This window comes from Macaca thibetana, chromosome 8 (assembly GCF_024542745.1).
Source record: "Macaca thibetana thibetana isolate TM-01 chromosome 8, ASM2454274v1, whole genome shotgun sequence".
NCBI lineage: Eukaryota > Metazoa > Chordata > Mammalia > Primates > Cercopithecidae > Macaca > Macaca thibetana.
Genome location: NC_065585.1, coordinates 122735197 through 122755224, shown reverse-complemented (window position 1 = coordinate 122755224; position 20028 = coordinate 122735197). Strand labels below are relative to the sequence as shown.

At 44.0% G+C, this 20028-nt stretch overlaps 1 pseudogene; it reads right to left on the bottom strand.

The window, feature by feature from the left end:
- Positions 1-271: 271 nt before the first annotated feature.
- On the bottom strand, positions 272-19457 carry LOC126960717 (sigma intracellular receptor 2-like; annotated as a pseudogene).
- Positions 19458-20028: the final 571 nt, after the last annotated feature.

Here is a 20028-nt window from a genome sequence, read left to right as displayed (position 1 = left end):
TTTGCCACAGGAACAGACAGCAGAATGGCACACGGGCTAGCTTGAGAGCATCATTATCTCCACGTATCCCCTGGGACCCTGTTCATTTTCTTTTCATGGATTCTCCATAAGTTATACATCAAACCACATTCTTCGGATGCTTTTAGATTTCCCACTTTCAAGTTGTTATGTCTTGGTTTCACTGTGTTTCTTCTATTCTTTTTTTTCTTTTTCATTGGTTCTTTTCATAAGACATTGCATCCCTCCTCCCTCCACACACAAACACACGCACTCAACTGCTCCAAAGCAGCCTTTTGTATCCATCTGTGCCGGTTTTTTCAGTAATGAAATCATTTATCCTGAAGGGGTTGTGTTCTTCGGTGTCCATGACACTTGGTGGGGATGAGGATGCTTGATTAGGCCAACACTCTGAGGGAGGAAAGTTCACTCCCTGTCTCATCCTAAACAAGAGGACATAATATCTGAGCAAGGCTGGGACTTGTTCAAGGTGACACATGGTAAGGCAGGCCACCAGTCAAAGCCTAGAGACTTCCTCGCTCCAGGCTCTGGCCCAGTCACCAGCATGGTTAGGTGGATGCCAGCGTCTCCAGGTGGAGCCCTCAGGGACTTTACAGGAATAAGAACGGTCTGAGGTTGATGAGAGGAGGAGTGAGCAGTGATGGGACAGGGACAGGGTAGACAGGATTTCTGAGATAGTCCAGGTAGATGTCTACATTTGGGTAACTGGGACCTCGTGTTTTCCTAGAGGCCTGAAGCCCGCTCTAGGTACTGTGAGAAATATATTCACCTGTCCAAACCCAAAGAATGGACTTGGAGACATGAAGAGCAGCCAAAGTGAGACTTTTGATGGCGGTCTTGCAAGATCGGGTGTCTGGAAGGCAGGCACACCCGGGGTAGTTACAGCAGGTAATTTATTTCCTAGGATGCAAGTCCCTCCCCCACTTCTTCACTGGTCAAGTACTATGGGGTAACAATCTTCCCAGACATTGCCTAAGTTTCATTATCCCCCTTATGAGGTTATACCCTGGTCCTCTTCCCCACTTAAGTTTTGATTTCCCAATAATGAAACTTTCTCCCCTTCCATGGGCTGACCACTCCTCTACATTCTGTTTACTTAGCGTGACTTTCTAGCTGCACGAGCCATGTGGCTTGTCACATCCGCAGGCTGGCTGCTGGTATTTAGATTTATCATGCCGTGAAAATGGACCATTTAAAATATTTTCTCACAGTACCAGCACGATGAAATATGCCTCCCATCCCCACACCTGAGCACAACCCTTTCACAGATTGAGGGTGAGTCCAGATATGAAGGCTTGCTGGTAAAGAAATTTCCAGGACTGAGATGTCTGCAGCAAGCAGCCCACTCCTCCAGGAAGAACCTCTGAGGGCATCAAGGGAATGGGGAAGTGGAGAAACTCTGGTAATTACCGTTCGCTCCCTGCCTCCTCCCCCATGCCCCTCCGGTCTACCAACCAGAAAGAAACTGGGCTGAGAAGGGCGAATTCTCTTACTCGTATTTCATGCGATGTGGGATTTTTCTTTCTTTTTCTCCTTTCTCTCTTTCAACTCTCTTATAAAGACAGAACAGTTCTCTTGTCAAGCAGGCACCCTCTCTGCCCCCATCCTGGTGCCCAATCACAGTGACAAATGACACTTTTGGGAGCCCCTGCTCAAGAGTTTCTGCTCCTAATGAGAAAAGGGATGGCAGAGTGGTCTGGGCCTGGAGTTGCGAAGGGGTGTCCTGCAGTCCAGATCCACCAAGCCTTTCTCACCTGCCACCCCAACCTCTGCCAGCTTCATTCCTTCTGAAGACCCCAGACAGCCCACCCTGTTTATTCCTAGGGGAAAAGGAGGTTTGAAATCATCTGTGACCAGGGCAGTGGGCATGGGGGGAAACCAGGTGGCTCAGAGGAGTGGGCCTCAGAGATAAGGAAGGAGTAAGGAAACGAGAGGACCCAAAAAAGAGAACACGTGGGAAGAGACACACGGAGGGATGAATATGAAGAGAGGCAGAAACAGGAGAGAAGACAAAGACAGAGGAGAGGAAAGAGCAGTGTGAGAATTTCTGCGCACGTTGGGTGCAATGGGAGGAGCGGGGAAGCTGACATTGCAGCTCACTCATCAAAAGGATTTGAGGGCCAGTCTCCTTTAAATCTTACTCTCAAGGGAGGAAGAGAAATACCCTTATCCCCCCTCAATTCCCAGCAGATCGCATTCCATTTCCTCTCCTCTCCAAAAACACTGCAATTGCTATTTTGCTTTTAGTCAAACGAAGTCTGTCTGATTAAAAATAGCTTTGTAAGTAAGTGTCAAGGGGGGAAAGTATGCGCTTGCCCTTGTGGGCCTGGGTACAGCCTCCAAACCCACCATGCCTCATTTGGGTAGGAAGGTCGTTTTTGTTTCCCCAAGGAAAAATGTCCTTTTTTTTTCTCCCCACTGTTTGCTTTGGCATGAAAGAGAGAGAATTATCTGGATGGAGACTCGGCAGGGAGTTGCCTTCTATCTGCTTTGCATGCTGTGCAATGTGAATTGATACTGTACTGATCATTTGGAGGAAGGGAGGGGAGTGTGTGGGGAGAAAGCATTCAGCATTGAGAGCATCTGCAAAAATCACTTTGCTAAGAAATGATCTTTTTCCTCTGCACGATGGCAAGATGTCACCCTCGGAATCTTCTGACAGTGGTGGTGGTGGCTGAGAGTGAGCATAATTTCCCATGTCTCTGTTGGGGTAGTTATTTATACAATTCTGCACTGAAGTCAAAGTCTTTTTTTTTTTTTTTCTTTAACTTTGCTGGTTGCTGTGGTGGCTTTTGCAACAAAACAATTACTTTTGTGCCAAGTACTTAGGTAACAAGATAAACAAGAGGCAACATAACTGCAGTGTAAATATGGAACAAGTGTCTGTGAAGGGAAAAGCAGCCTAGGGCAAGAAAGAGCTTAGGGCTGGGTGTGGTGGCTCACGCCAGTAATGCCAGAGCTTTGGAAGGCCAAGCTGGGAGGATAGGTTGAGCCCAAGAATGTGAGACCAGCTTGGGCAACATAGTGAGACCCATGTCTCTACAAAAAAAACAGCAAAAGATTAATTAACTGGGTGTGGTGGCACTTGCCTGTGGTCTCAGGGATGTGAGAGGCTGAGGCAAGAGGATAGCTTAGAGCCAGGGGGGTCGAGGCTATGGTGAGCTGTGATTGCACCACTATACTTCAGCGTGGGTGACAGAGTGAGATCCTGTCTTCCTCACTCCCACCAAAAAAGAAAGAGCTTGCCTTGGTTTTCTTCATCTCGTAAATCCCCAGGAACCTGCAGAAGCTTCCTTTCTGTGCCCTTCAGTGGGTCTGTGACTTCCCAGGGAAGGGCCCATGGCTAGTGCCCAAATCTCAGGGTGATAGGAACTTCTCTTTTGTGATATGGTAAGGGTTATTCATGGGGAGGGCTCGGGAAACAGGATTTGCTTTGTCTCGTGGACAAGATTTATGCAAAGCACAGTTTGTAAACCCAGAAAGCTGAATCTGGGTTCTGGCTCTGACCCCAGTATGTGAGTGACTTTGGGTCAGTCACTTCTCTTCTCTGGAGTTCTGCATACTCATTTCTAACATGGGGAGTGGAACTGGGTAAACTCATGGATTTCCCACCTCTATGTGACTTCTACCCAACATTTCTATGACTGAGTAGACTTTGGAATCCACAACTCGGGAGCTAGGAAATGTGGAATCTAAATTCTGAGTCTGAATCTTTACCTGGTCAGGCAATTGTTATTTGATAATACCATTTGTAGTAGGTTGACTAGTGATACCTTTATCGAGGTCCCCAAAGATGTGTCCTTTGAGAACCTCCTGTGATTGTCTTGTTAAAAGGGTCATTAAGTTAAAGATCTCAAGGTGAGATTATCCTGGATTAGGGTGGCCCCTAACTGCAATGACAAGCCTTTGTAGAAGCAGTGAAGAAGAAGCAGACACAGACACACAGGGCAGAGGCCATGTGAAGACAGAGGCTGAAATGGGAGTGATTCAGCCACAAGCCAAGGAATCCCCAGAGTCACCAGAACCAGGAAAAGGCAAGGAAGGGCTCTGCCCTGGAGCTCTTCCTAGGGCAGAGGGAGGGCATATGATCCTGGTAACACTTAGATTTCAATTTCTGGCCTCCAGAACTCACAAAGAATACATTTCTGCAGTTTTAAGCCACCCAGTTTGTAGTAATTGGTTACATCAGCCCTAGCAAGCTAATACACCATCAATAAGCCTAGAATGAGGACCCATCCTCTCTGTTGGGTTTCCACCCGTCTCTTAGATATCAGAAGATGATAACCTGTCTGAGTGGGTCTGATGGGGAAAGCAAAAAAGGAGAATGTATTAGTCTGTTTTCACAGTGCTGTGAAGAAATACGAAAGACTGGATAATTTATAAAGGAAAGAGGTTTAATTGACTCACAGTTCCACGTGGCTGGGGAGGTCTCAGGAAACTTATAATTAATGTGGAAGGCACCTCTTCACAGGGTGGCAGGGGAGAGAATGAGTGGCCAGTGAAGGGGAAAGCTCCTTATAAAACCTTTAGATCTTATGAGAACTAACTCACTCTCATGAGAACAGGGCAAAAATGCTCCCATGATCCAATCATCTCCACCTGGTCCCTCTCACAACACTTGGAGATTACAGGAACTACAATTCAGGATGAGATTTGGGTGGGGACACAGCTAAACGGTATCATTCCACCCCTTGCCCCTTCCAAATCTCATGTCCTCACAATTCAAAATATAGTCATGCCCTTCCAACAGTACCCCAAAGTCTTAACTCATTTCATCATTGACTTTAAAGTCCAAGTCCAAAGTTTCGTCTCAGACAAGGAAAGTTCCTTCTGTCTATGAGGCTATAAAATTAAAAGCAAGTCAGTTAATTCCAAGATACAATGGAGGTACAGATGTTAGGTAAATGTTTCCATTTCAAATTAGAGAAATTGGCCAAAACAAAGGGATTACAGGCCCCATACAAGCCCAAAATCCAAAAGAGCAGATATTAAACCTTAAAGTTCCAAAATAATCTCCTTTGACTCCATGTCTCACATCCAGGTCATGTTGATGCAAGAGGTGGGCTCAAGGGCCTTGGACAGCTCTGCACCTGTGGCTTTTCAGGGAACAGCCTCCCTCCTGGCTGCTTCCACATGCTGATGTTGAGTGTCTGCAGGTTTTCCAGGTGCACAGTGCAAACTCTCAGTGAATCTACCTTTCCGGGGTCTGGAGGACGGTGGACCTCTTCTCACAGTTCCACTAGGCAGTGCCCCAGTAGGGACTCTGTGTACAGTCTCTAACCCCACATATCCCTTCTGCACTGCCCTAACAGAGGTTCTCCATGAGTGCTCCATCCCTGCAGCAAACTTCTGCCTGAACATCCAGGCATTTCCACACATCCTCTAAAATCTAGGCAGAGGTTCCCAAACCTCAATTCTTGACTTCTGTGTACCTGCAGACCCAACACCATGTGTAAGCCAGCAAGGCTTGGGGCTTGCACCCTCTGAAGCAACAGCCTGAGCTGTACCTTGGCCCCTTTTAGCCATAGCTGGAGTGGCTGGACACAAGGCACCAAGTGCCAAGTCTGCACATGGCATGGGGTCTCTGGACACACCCCAGGAAACAATTTATTCCTCCTAGGCCTGTGATGGTAGGGGCTGCCGTGAAAGTCTCTGACATGCCCTGGAGACATTTTCCCCATTGTCTTAGTGATTGACATTTGGTTCTTCATTACTTATACAAATTTCTGCAATCAACTTGAGTTTCTCCCCAGAAAATGGAGTTTTCTTTTCTATGACATCGTCAGGCTGCAAATTTCCTAGACTTTTATGCTCTGCTTCCTCTTGAATGCCTTGCCACTTAGAAATTTCTTCTGTCAGATACTCTAAATCATCTCTCTCAAGTTCAAAGTTCCACAGATCTCTGGAGCAGATGCAAAATGCTGCCAGACTCTTTGCATACCAAGAGTCACACTTACTCCAGTTCCCAACAAGTTTCCCATCTCCATCTGAGAATACCACAGCCTGGACTTCACTGTTCATATCACTGTCAGCATTTTGATTGAAGCCATTCAACAAGTCTCTAGAAGTTCCAAAGTTTCTCACATCTTTCTGTCTTTTTCTGAGCCCTCCAAACTATTCCAACCTCTGCCTGTTACCAAGTTCCAAAGTCACTTCCACATTTTCAGGTATCTTTATAGCAACACACCGCTCTCTGTGATACCAATTTACTGTATTAGTCTGTTCTCATGTTGCTGTGAAGAAATTCCCAAGACTGAGTAATTTTAAAGGAAAGATGTTTAATTGACCCACAATTTCATGTGGCTGAGGAGGCCTCAGGAAACTTACAATCATGGCAGAAAGCACCTCTTCACAGGATGGCAGGAGAGTATGAGTGCCTAGTGAAGGGGAAAGCCCCTTATAAAACCATCAGATCTTATGAGAACTGTCATGAGAACAGGATGTGGAAAACTGCTCCCATGATTCAATGATCTCTACCTTGTCCCCCACCATGACACGTGGGGATTATGGGAACTACAATTCAAGATGAGATTTGGGTGGGGACATAGCCAAATCACATCATAGAAGATATGAGTTAGAAGAAGGTGAAGAGGTCTCACCAAGTCCTGTGCCTGCCTTGGCAGACATTGCTCAGAAGTATGGCACAAGGAGGGTTATAGTTATCGGAAAGGTGTTCTCGGTCACTTTGAGAGGTGAGACATTGTGACAAGTCCACTGAATCAGCAGTGAGGAGGCTTGGTTTCTAACCCTCTCTGTTCTAGCCCTCTCACTGTTTGACCTTGAATAAGTCTCTACCTTTTTGGACTTCAGATTATGTACGATGAATATGAGAGTATTGATCAGTGGCTTTTTACCATATTGTAGCAAATATTTTGCAATGCCCCATAATTATTCCAAACTGAAATTCAAAAACAAAACAACCTGTCTATACTTATAATTTGCAAAGTAAGTATAATGTACTATGAGTGATATAAAGGAAGAATAAGGAAAAAAGTGATTTATAGTAATGTAAGTTTTTCAATATATACGTGATCTGCATATTTATACTAGAAAGTACCATAAGGTAGAACTTAAAGGCTGTCACTATATCTCAGGTCACAGTGAAAGAGAAAAAAATGTGGACGGTACTAGGTGGGTTGTATTGATTCAAACAGCACAGACCACAGTGCCATCAATGACATGCTTTTCCCAAATGGTAAACAATTGGTAAACTTCTAAACAACACATTCTTTCCTTGATTTTCAAGGAAGTCATTTCTGGAAGATACAATCTATATTAAAACCATATTTTAAAACATACTATGGTTTTATGTCATGCAATGAAGTTAAGTTCTGGGCCTGGGTAATTGTAAGCAGGTTTTTCACCTATAGAACATTCAGATATCATGTGGGGTGCAGAACAGTTCCACCTTGGGAAGACTTCCCCACATGTTGCAGGGTTTCTAGCCTTCCATCTTACCTTGAATGCCAATAATCACCCCCCTCCCCATAACTGTGATAAATGATAATGTCTCCTCAGATTCCCAAACTTACCCCTGAGGAAGGCATCAACCCCTTGAGAGACACATTCCTCTAGGGCCCCTTCTAGCCCTAGGCTGAACCCCCATCAACTCATCTTCTTTTGTCAAGACCTATCCTGTCAGTCAAAACAATATTTATGGCGCCCCCATTCCTTGCTCTGTGTTGTGCTGAGGCTAGAGACGAGGTGAATTATGTATATTCTCAAGCAAGGCTTGGGATGATCTGATGGCTTGAACCGAGTTCCTCTTTCTCCCCTACCTCCCCTCCTTCTTTCCTTCCTTCCATTCTTCCTTCTTTTCAGTTTTTAAAAAAGTTTGATTAAAAAAATGCATTATTTTTACTAATGCATAATAATTGTATGTTGTTATGAGGTACATATGATATTTCGATATATGCATGCAATGTGTAAGGATCACATCAGGGTAAATAGGATGCTCATCACCTCAAACATTTGTTATTTCTTTGTGTTAGAACATGTCAAATCCTCTCTTCTTGTGTATCTTGAAATATACAATAAATTATTATTAACTGTCGTCACCCTACTGTGCTGTCGAACACTAGAACTTGTTTCTTCTATTAACTATATGTTTGTACCCTCCCTTCCTCCATCCTTGTTCTTCTTTTGTCTTTTGTTTCTGCTGCCAAGTGTTTCCTAAACATTAGGCTGGTTAAATAAGAAGGACCAGGGGTCGGGTTCACATTTAGATTGGTGGCTACTGCTCCCAGAGGCTCAGATTTGGAAGGTCTGTGGTATTCACACAAATGCTGTTTTCAGACACGACACAACAGAAGTGAGCACCTGTTGTCAGCTCATTTTTAGAGGACGACTCTCTGTTTTGGAGTCTATATCTGGAGATAATTTCAGCCAGACATTGCACCTAGAAGATGTTCAAATTATTCACTTGTAAAAATATCAGAGTCAAATAATGCAGCCTTGGTGCAAGAGCAGTTACAGAAAACTGCTCTCCAGGGAATGAACATCTGGGGCTGGATTTGCAATCAGTTGAGGCCACACGTGCGCTTAACCAGGCAGGACACAACAGTGTTCTGATCTGACGCACAAGGCTGTTTGCTTGTGTCAGCTACCAGGTCCCCCACAATAGTGATATGGCATTGAATAAGCAGTAAAGATCAGTTATAGAGGTAAATTATAAATTCTAGTGATTAAAAAGTAAAAGATAAGATGCATCCATCACAAATGGGTCTACGTGTGGGAGAGATGGTGACATGGACACACTTTTAACCAGACAGAAAGATGGAAGAAGGCAGCTTGTGGGGAATGAAGCTTGCCCTCAATGTGCAATTTTGCCGTGGTAACTGGCTTTTTAGGTGCTACTGAAGAGCTGAGCCCAGAAAGGTGGCTGGAGCAGTGGGGAGCAATTGAGACTGGCTCACTTGGGTTGGAATCCCAGACTTCCTCTTTCCTACTGCCGGGAATATAAGCAAATGACTCAACCTTTTTCATAAAATGAGAATAATAATGTGAACACTCTGAGGCTGCCAGGTGAGCAGTTGGGGTGATGCACATTGGAGACTTCTGACAGCTCTGGCAAGTTGCACATACTCAGTAAATATGAGTTCTGTCCACCTATCAACTCTACTTCACCAACAAAAGGCCAAGTAATAGGAGAGGAAATTACCAAACCAGAAGAGCCCAGAATTGCCTGGAAGAATGAGAATAAGCAAGGGTTTCTGAGAGCCATTTCGCGCCTGGCCTGGAATTGGATAGTGTGATCCTAAAGTCAAGTCAGGCAGAGCCTGGCATTAGGTGGGGGAAATAGAGTTTCTCTAGTCCAAGCTCCTCTCTTGGAAGGAAAGCTTGAGAAGAATTGAGCAATGTCTTACAAAGGTGCCTTGCAGCCCCAGAGCACCTGAGGTCATCGCTTTTAATTTGCCAGCCTGAACCCAGTGTGCTCAAAGGCAGAGATTCCCTCAGGAATCCTCTCTCTGCAGAAGAAGATGGATCAAGAAGGCCTTTTGCTTATCTTAGCCACAGCCTTCCAAGAACAAAGGGATCAGTATCGGCAACCTACAGTGATCACACCACAAGCACTTATTGGGTTTCTTCTAGGTGCTTTATCTTCCTAAATGCAAAGCTGATCATGTCACTTCCTTGCTTAGAGATGTCCATTGACTTCCCATCACCTACAGGACACAGCCTGAGTCTCATCGGTGGTAGAAAACGTCCTTCCATCTGACCACTTGCCACTGCCTGCCTCCAAATCCCTGGTCCCCAGATGGCCACAGAGGTGCCACATGCCCACACACCCTACAGTACTGTCACGATTCCTCGCACCTGGGAGATACCCTGCTTTCTCAAGTCTCTATGTCTTTAGGTATATTTTTCCTCTGCTTCCATTACTGTCCTTTCTTTGTCACGAAGCAGGTCTATATCAAACATCGCCACCTGTGTCGTGCCTGCTCTAGCAACCTCCAGGAGAGATGGGCCACCCTCTCAACCAGGGATGATTAATTATAGATCCCTCATCCTTTCTCATCTCTTCCCCTATGACTCTCACCATATGCATGTTAGACTTCCTCATTCTACCTTCATATCACGAAGTCTTTTCTATTTTTTATCTCTCTGTCTCTCTGTGCTATATTCTGGTATTCTTTAGATCTAGCTCCAAGTTTATGATTAAGTGAAATCTGCTATTTATTTTGTTTCTAATTAGGATGGTTTTAATTTTCAGAATTTTTTGGTTCTAGTAAAAATGAGGGGTTGATTTTATTTTAATAATATCTTGCTTAATAAGTCACACCTGCAAAACCCACTTTTATTTATTTAAACATGTTGTTACTGGTTTCCCAGGGCTGCCATAACAAAATACAACAGACTGTGGACTTAAATATTAGACATTTATTTTCTCAGAGTTCTGGAGGCTGGAAGTTCAAGATCAAGGCGGAGGCAGGGTTGGTTTCTCTTGAATTCTCTCTCCTCAGCTTGCAGATGGTCATAGGCTCTCTGTGTCCTCATACAGTCTTTTCTTGGTGCACATGCATCCCCTGGGTCTGTGTGACTCTACATTTCCTCTTCTTATAGAGACACCAGTCAGATTGGATTAAAGTCCACCGTGACAGCCTCATTTTACATTGATCATCTCTTTAATGATGACTCCAAATACAGTCATATTTTGGCCAGGTGTGGTAGCTCATGCCTGTAATCCCAGCACTTTGGGAAGCCGAGGTGGGCGGCTCACCTCAGGTCAAGAGTTTGAGAACAGTCTGGCCAACATGGTGAAACTCCATCTCTACTAAAAATACAAAAATTAGCTGGGCATGGTGGCGGGTATCTGTAATCCCAGCTATTTGGGAGGCTGAGGCAGGAGAATCACTTGAACCTGGGAGGTGGAGGTTGCAGTGAGCCGAGATCATGCCATTGCATTCCAGCCTGGGTGACAAGAGCAAAACTCTGTCTCAAAAAGCAACAACAAAAAACAAGTACAGTCATATTTTAATATGACTCCAAATGCAGTCATATTCTGAAGGACTAGTAGGTCTGCCTTCAAGATATGAATTTTGGGGGACACATTCAGTTCATAACAAAATTCAAATTGTATATTTCTGTTTGTTATAACTATATTCTTCACTTGTCTGACACTGCAGTTTGAATTTTTCTGCTGATTCTTGTTGTCTTGCAAAATGAGTGTTTTTCTGTTGGGAAAGTATGTTCTTTAGAACGTACATGTAGAGATTCTTCGTGGCCATACATCCCTCTAGAGAGAATTTTCCTTTGCTTCTGGGAGACATCTGGGGTGTTTCTAATTTGTGGCCACTTAATTAAACGTTGAGTTTGGATTTTGTGGGGTTTCTTTGGTGGGGGTGGAGGGGGTTATACTGCACAGAGTTTGCATGAATTTCAGCCCTTAACTCATAGGAAGGCAAGTTGGTAGTTAAAAATTCTCTGAAGAAATTTTGTTTTTTGTTCTAGCCAAATACAAGGTCAGGAAAGCCCCTGATCCTCACCATTGTTTCTGCTTAGCAAATTTGTATTTTTGAAGTTTACCCTCTGTGGCCAATTGATTGTATTCAGGGCCCCAGTTCTTCATCCTTACTGAATTAGTTTTCCCGGAACTATGGCAACAAATTATCACATAGCTGGTGGGTGAAAACAACAGAAATGTATTTTCTTATAGTTCTGGAGGCTGGGAGTCTGAATCGAGGCATTGGGAGAGCTGTGGTCCCTCCAAAGGCTCAGGGGAGAACCCTTCCTTGCCTTTTCTAGTGGATGCCTCTTCTGGTGGCTCTCGGCATCCTTAGGCTTGTGACTTCATCACTCTTACCTCTGCCTCATGTTTTTCCCTATGTGTCTGTCTGAATCCTCTTCTCTTATTATAGGGACACCAGTCATCGGCGTTAGCCTCTCCTTTCCCCAAATCTGGGATAATGTCACCTTGCAACCCCTCACTAATTATATCTGCAAAGATCCTGTGTCCACATAAGGTTCTGTTCTGAGGTTGCAAGTGAACATGAATTTTGAGGGGTGCTCATCAACCCCTCACACCTTTCCATATACATATCCTATGCCCTGGAACTTTGTAGTGACCTCCCCCTCTGGTGTTCATTCCAGCTGTGTGACTTTCTTTAAACAATAGAATGTCTCTTGCTATGGTACAAATAGAGACTTGAAGAAGAGCAAGGGCATCTCCACTCACTGTTCTTGACCTCTGCCACTGTCCTGAGAGGGACCTGCCCCCAGTTTCAGGCAGAGGCTGAAAGAAACATGGAGCTGAGCAGAGTCATCCCATCATTTCATCCATCAGCCATCAGTGTTCATGTGGATGGCCAGATGACGGGCACAGGTGCAGGTGAGCCCAGCCATGATCAGCTGAACTGCCTGGCTGCTTGGCTAGATGTGTGATTTAGGAGCAGTTAGTCTTGCATGTCACTGAGGAGCTGTGGTTGTTTCCCACACAGTAGTGCTGTGGCCATAGATACCTGACACCCCTGCTGATTGAGTGTCCTTTTGAGGGTCCTGGCTTTATGAGGGGTTGCCTATTGAACCTCCCACCATGCGCAGGCCCTAGTCTTTGTCTCCTGTGCCCTGGTGCTCCAGTGCCTATTAAAATGGATACTCTGAGGCTGGGCACGGTGGCTCACACCTGTAATCCTGGCACATTGGGAGGCCGAGGTGGGCAGATCACCAGAGGCTGGGAGTTCAAGACCAGCCTGGCCAACATGGTGAAACCCCTGGCTCTACTAAAAATACAAAAATTAGTCGGGTGTTGTGGCACATGCCAGTAATCCCAGCTACTTGGAGGCTGAGGTAGGAGAATTGCTTGAACCTGGAGGCAGAGGTTGCAATGAGTGGAGACCATACTACTGCATTCCAGTCTGGGCAACAGAGTGGGACTCTTGTCTCAAAATAAATAAATAAATAAAAATAAAAAAGTGAAATAGACACTCTGGGACAGCAGGGATCTGCCGGAGGAAAGGCCAATGCCAGGGCACACATACCTTCACTCTTTCTTTTCAACTTCTGGCCTCCAAGGAATTCCCTTCCTTTCCTGACAATCAACTATTTAAGAAGTATTTTAAATCTGGAATACACAGAAATGCACTGGTGTGAAGAGGCTACTGAGCCCCCAGAACTCTCTTTCCTAGCTAGTTATCTTATTATACCTGTTCATCAAGCTGTGGTCATCCAAATAGTAGAGACTCTGAAAAGTGCCTTGCTCCAAGTGTCTTTTTCTACTGACTCCTGAGGATGGGCCATGGGTCCTCACCTAGACAGGCATTGTTCTGTGGCCAGAACACTCTTTGGGATCTTACTGCAAGAGTATCTGCAATGACCCCGAGTGACATGCACCAGAATCTTACCTGCTTTGGTGCACACACATGAAAGTTCTCCTCTTGGCACCTCCTTCACCGGTTCCATAGCCACAAACTGTTCTGGAGCCCAGGGTCAGCGTTCCATAGCCCAAGGGGCACTTGTGATTTTTCCAGAGTCAAGGACGCTCATATCACTGAAACTGCCTCAATTCTTATCAGTGAAGTCCAGAACCATGATCATTCCCTGCCACCAACTCAGAGAGGATATTTTTCTATTTCAGCTCACACGGCAAATATTTTTCTTCCTTGTAAAGGTTTAGCATCTTCACAATATAGGCACTGATGTTTTATCATGAATAAATCTGTTGTAAGTACCACTGGCTGGGTTCTTCTGTTCAATCCTGAAGCAAAAGGAGGTGATAAGCCCTCCTTTCCAGTTCAGGGCTGCATCCTGCTCTTTCCAACTCTTATTTGCAACCACACTCTTTGCCTACCCCTGCTGCTCTTAAGCTGCCAGGAAGTAAACACAGTGATGAAACTGGAAGCAGGTTTATCCAGGAAATCCATAAGCCCCTAGCATTTACCACTGGGATTCTCATATTGGCTGAGTCTTTGCAGCGTTTCCCCGAGGGGTTGAAGTGGAATCTTCTTGGGGCTGCTATGTAGACTCAGTTGTGTTTTGGAGAATAGGGGGGAACAGCCACCTTCTACCTGGAAGTCAGGAGGCCTACAGGGCTGGACACTTTCTCTTTCTCCAATGTGACCTAATAAGCACTGACTGAAGGATAAAGTGCCTGGCCGTGTGTCTGAGAGTAGAACTGAAATTCATTGTGAAGAAAAAGGAGAAATCAAATGAATTTTTAAGTCAAGAGAGGATGCCTTAACAGAGGCCTTAACTGTAGTCAGTGCAGGATCCCATTACTGATTTGTTAGGGGTTCTCGGGGTAACAACAGAAGATTGCAAAGAGGAAAAACAGCAGCCAGCTTCGGAAGACAAGGCCTTTCAGATGCAGTCCCTTTGCCCAGCGTGCACAGTGTTGTCCTCATCCCTGTCCTCCTGAACCAGCATGTGTGGCTCATTTCCCATCACAGAGTGAGTGAGTCAGGCGTGACCCGTGGAAGGAGGATTCTTTCTAATATGCCATAGGCTTCACATCACCCTCATTTGAAAAGCAGTTGCATCCAATAAGCTGATATCTGTAACAAAAATCCCAAATGATTGACTTACAGTAGTACGAAGTCACGTTTCAGGGGACAGCAAATTACAATGTGACTGTAATTGTATTCATTTACGGCCAGAAATATAGTTGTTCCAGAAACTGCACCTGTTAGTAAACCTGCATGTGAAGTCAAATCAAAATAAAAATGTCTTGAGAGCTTAGAACCAGAGGAGAGAAGTTCATCAACAGGATGGTCCATTCAGTGGCTCAGGCGACTGCAATCTGATCACTGTCACCTGTTAAGCTTAATCAGGCCAATGCTCTGGGGAATACAGAGACTCCATTGAACTCAGCTCCTGGCACCCATTTCCACGTTAGGATGGCCTTGCCATTGGGAGGGGATACTCTATTGGCCTAGAATCCTCTGTCCCATTCACGGAACTGGCAGTGCCACTGCTAGATTTAAGGGATCTGGTTTCTCTGTGACTAATTTTCTTCAGATCGACATACTCTTTCTTTTGATTTGTTCAGGCCTCCACTGGAGTTACAACAGTCATTAGCCTATCATCATTAGGGAATGCTCTTAAGCTTAACACTGTCTCTCTATAACTCCTTCCCACCAGTCGCCCAGGTTCTGCTCTGCATGGATACACAGAAAAATTCTACACCATCTTCCACAAGGCAGCTCATCAAGAATTCAAGTCTTGCTATATTCAGGGTTGCCACATACAATTGTGTAAGTTGTGCACTGAACAAGGGAATATGGCCATGCAGAGTAGTGTGAGTGGAAAACCTGATGTGAGGCTTCCCCTACTTGTGGACAGCAGCTTTTCTCTTTTTACACAAAGGCTATATATGAACTAGCAAAGGGCATGGCTATTATGGTACTCCAATCTCAATATTTTTGGATCCCATAACGATTTTTCAACACTTGGTTTGAATCAAGCCAAGATTCAAACCCAATCCCATTTATTTTAAATACCAAGTTGTTTCATCTTTCAACTTGAAGCTCCTGAAGTCATTCTGTACAATGCCTCACCAACCAGGATGAGAGATATCTGGCATAACCTAGTGTTCTTGGTCAGAGAATGTTTAATGTCACTAGGATCAGGAAGCCACAAATTGGATTTCCATAACAGGAGATGCTCACCAGCTCAATGAAAAGATGGGCCCCCAAACTTTAGAACACAGAACTTAAGGTTTGCCAATGTCAGTATAGCCCCCTGATGCCTATTTTGAGTTCAGCTCTATTCTTTTCTCTATAATTGTTATGGTTGAACTCACACTAGCATTTATCTGTGTTCTCTCTTTGAGGAACTCAGCCAGAGAAAGCCGTAGACAAAATGGGATTTTTTTTTTTTTTTTTTTTTTTGCCTTATCCCATTCCCTTGTGAGCAATTCAGAACAAAATAGAATATGAGGGAACTTTAAAAAGTTTGTAGAAAAGTGGAATTAAAAGACAAAACTGAAAATATAAACTATTTTTCAACACAATCCCTATCAAGTTCAAGACACTTTTTTTTGTAAGTGATGAGATCAGTTATTTAGCCCATTCCTAGAGAATTGAGGCTCCTGGGAATTTAATCATGTCAGTGCAGTCTTTTTTACATTATTAATTATTAATAATGTAACTATAATAATATAATTATTTTATATTATTAAGAAAACCTAGTATGCTTTACATCTTCTAATTTTAGGAAACAAAATGAAGTCATAAAGAGCCAAATCAGGACTATAAGGAAGATGACTAATGATTTCCCATCAAAGCTCTCACAAAATTGCCTTTATTTGATGAAAGGAATCAGCGGAAGCATTGTAACAGTGGAGAAGGACTCTCTGGTGGAGCTTCCCAGGGGGTTTTCTGTGAAAGCTTTGGCTAACTTTTTCAAAGCACTCTCTTTCTAAGCAGATGTTATTATTCTTTGTCCCTCCAGAAAGTCAATGAGCAAAGTGCCTGAGTATCCCAAGAAACGGGTCCACTTTTGCTTTGACTGGACCATTCCACCTCTTGGTAGCCATTGCTTTGATTGTGCTTTCTTTTCAGGATGGTACTGGTACAGCCATGTTTTATCCCCTGTCACAATTCTTTGAAGAAATGCTTCACAGTCTTGATCCCACTTGTTTAAAATTTCCATTGAAAGCTCTGCTCTTGTTGGCAACTGACTGGGCACTCATCAAGTGAAAAGCTTGCTCAACCTTAATTTTCCAGTCAGAATTGTGTAAGCTGAACCAACGGAGGTGTCTATGGTGTTGGCTATTGTTTGTGCTGTTAATCATTGGTCTTCTTTAATTAGGGCATGAATAAGATGAATATTTTCCTCGCAAATCGATGAGGATGGTCTGCTGCTGTGGGCTTCATCTTCAACATCATCTCTTCTTAAAATGAGTTACCCATTTGTAAACTGCTGATTTCTTTTGAGATTTGCCCCCAGAAACTTTTCATAAAGCATCAGTGATTTCACTATTCTTTTACTCAAGCTTCACCATAAATTTGAGGTTCATTCTTGCTTCAATTTTAGCAAAATTCATGTTGCTCTGATAGAGATTCTTTACAAACTGATATTTTCTCCTCCTTGGTACCTCAAACTAGATCCTGTTCAGACACATTATAACAAATTAGTATGAGTTTGGGTGCAAAAAAATTTTTTTTAAATCCATGCATGGTGTGTGTGTGAATTTTTTTTTTAAGTGGTCAGCAGCTACCTTTATTTGGATTAGACATGTGAGTCAGACCAATATGGCTTGTGAGCAAAATGGGTGAAAATAGAGGAAACTGACCGGGATGTTTAAATGTTAAACTATTTAAATGTTAAACTGTTTAAATGTTAAACTATCGTCTAACATCATTTTAAGGTCAGACTTGAGTACAAACTTAGAGAAAGCTGATGGAATGCCAAGCACCAACGTGAAGACACCCTATATGTACACAGTGGCTATGTTATGCCTGGCAGCTGCCACCTTCCCTTCTTAGAACAAAACGGGAATGATTGAACTGTATTAGAAGAATGAAGTTAGTCACTAGGGAGCACACTTCCAGATGAGGCTTGAGATGCTAGACTTCAGATAAAGGGACTTATGTCAGGTAGCCTCTGCAAATGAGGAAGACTAAGATTTAGAAATAGAATAAACAAAGTAATTTTTTTTTTTTTTTTTTTTGAGATGGAGTCTTGCTCTGTCACCCAGGCTGGAGTGCAATGGCATGATCTCACTTCACTGCAACCTCTGCCTCCTGGGTTCAAGTGATTCTCCTACCTCAGCTTCCCAAGTAGCTGGGATTACAGGCACCTGCCATCATGCCCGGCTAATTTTTATATTTTTTAGTAGGGACAGGGTTTCACCATGTTGGTCAGGCTGGTCTTGAACTCCTGACATCAGGTGATCCACCCACCTTAGCCTCCCAAAGTGCTGGGATTACAGGTGTGAGCCACTGTGCCTGGCCAGCAAAGTAACTTTAATTAAAAAAAAAAAAAAAAGTATTCTGCTAGGATGATCTGTTTGCAACAGACACAAAAACATTTTCCAGTTTAACCCATTTCTGACTAAAAGTCATTGTAGGGCTGAACCTTAAGGAAAACTAAGTTTAAACTTCCTTTGCATAGTATTTTGTCTTTTCTCCTTGGGTTAGAGGTGCAGACAAGAAAACATGATACAGTTTTGAATTAATATGAAAGAGGCAAAATTTGACATTTTAAAATGGCCCAAGACATCCCAGTGTTCATTTTGCTGATAGGTGATATACTCTAGAGAACCGGGAGTGGAGGGTTTAGTCATAATAAGCCTATGTGCTGTGGGTCAGGTGACTCATGAACTTGTCAAGCAGGCCAAGTTCTTTAGCAGTTTCTGGTTTTGTCCTGCTTTTAGTAATGTTGCAGTGGAACTTCGGCACATAGGTATTTGGTACCTCTTCCCTATAACCTAGCCCACACCTCTTTGCCCATTCTGAAGTCGGTCAGTCCGTTCATCCCAGTGCCCTTAGAAGGTGAAGGTTTGGGCTGGGCCCAGGGATTCGCGTCTGTAATCCCAGCACTTAGGAAGACTGAGGTGGGTGGGTCACTTGAGCCTAGGTGTTTGAGACCAACCTGGGCAACATGGTGAAATCCCGTCTCCACAAAACAAAAACAAAAACTGAAAAAAATTAGCCATACATGGTGGTGCACGCCTGTAGTCCCAGCTTCTTGGGAGGCTAGGGAAGATCGTTTGAGCCCAGGAGGCAGAGGTTGCACTGAGCCAAGATCATGCCACTGCCCTTCACTCCAGCCTTGGCAACAGAGTGAGACAGTCTTAAAAAAAAAAAAAGAAGAAGAAGAAGAAGGTGAGGGTTTGATGTGGTTTCTGACACCGTCTTGCTCTTACTCATTACTGCCATTGTTTCAAATGCTGCTGAGGATGTGGGTTCTGAGCAGTGTTCCTTGTATTGTATCCAACAAACAACCTCCCTGCAGGCATCTCTTACCCTGGGGCCAGTGGTTGTTTCTCTCATTTTTTTTTTTCTTTTCTCCTCATACTTGTAGGGGCTCTGCAACATGAACATTAAAAGGACGAATGGTATGAGTAAGTAGAGGGCATAGACAGATACAGGGCTTAACCGTTCATGCAGAGTCTCAGGTCTTTGTCCTTTGAAACCACTGGCTTTGGAAAATCCTCAAACAGAAATGTGGAGAGTATTGGAATTAAAGTCGTCATGGTGGGAACTGAGTAGATGATTTGCAGGGGTTCAAATCCACTTGCAGCTTCCTTTGAGGAAGGCATAGGTTGCAATGGGAAAGAAAGGTAGCTGAAACACAAGCTTGTAAAATAGAAAGGACTTAAACCAGGCTGATGGCTCCCACAGCAGCGTGTCTTTGAACTCCTTAGCATACCACTTCAGGACGTTTCTAAACTCTACTGGGTAGAGCTCTTGCAGCAGCACCACCTGCAGGGCCATGAACAGGGTGATGGGGACGCGGGTGAGGAAGAAGAGGCCCAGCAGTGACTCCATGCCGTGGCATTGTCTGTCGGTCGGGCCTGGACCTGCCAATGTGAGAAGAGTCAGTGTTTTCTTAATACACATTTTTCATGAAGTTTTTGAGAACCCCTCATATTTGAGTTGGAATCCTGGAGATCATTTAGTCCAGTTCTATCGTTTTAGAGATGAAGATGCTAAAACCCAAGAAGTTAAGCGTCTCTTTAGCCTGCACCGTAGGTTACTAGAGGGTTCTTGTCTTTTAATTTTTAGCCAGGAAAACCTCCCATCACAGCACACTGCCTCTCTTTTTATCTCAAAATGACAGTGAATTTTCTAAATCAGTCTATAAATAAGAACATCTCTTTCACTTTTAACCACCTCTGGTAAACAGTGACTGCTTTGGCCCTAACTGGCATTCTAGAGTGTTTTCAGCGGCCTGGTTTTTATCCAGGCTGCAGTCCAAGCCCAGGCTCACCCCTGCCTTCCTCTCTGTGCCTGTGGTCCTCCACCCCTTTTTCTCACCTGGCGCTTGTGCAGTACTCCATGCATGACAGCAATCAATAACCTCCTTATTAATTAAATGACACTTTATAAAATCTCTCCTCCAGGGGCT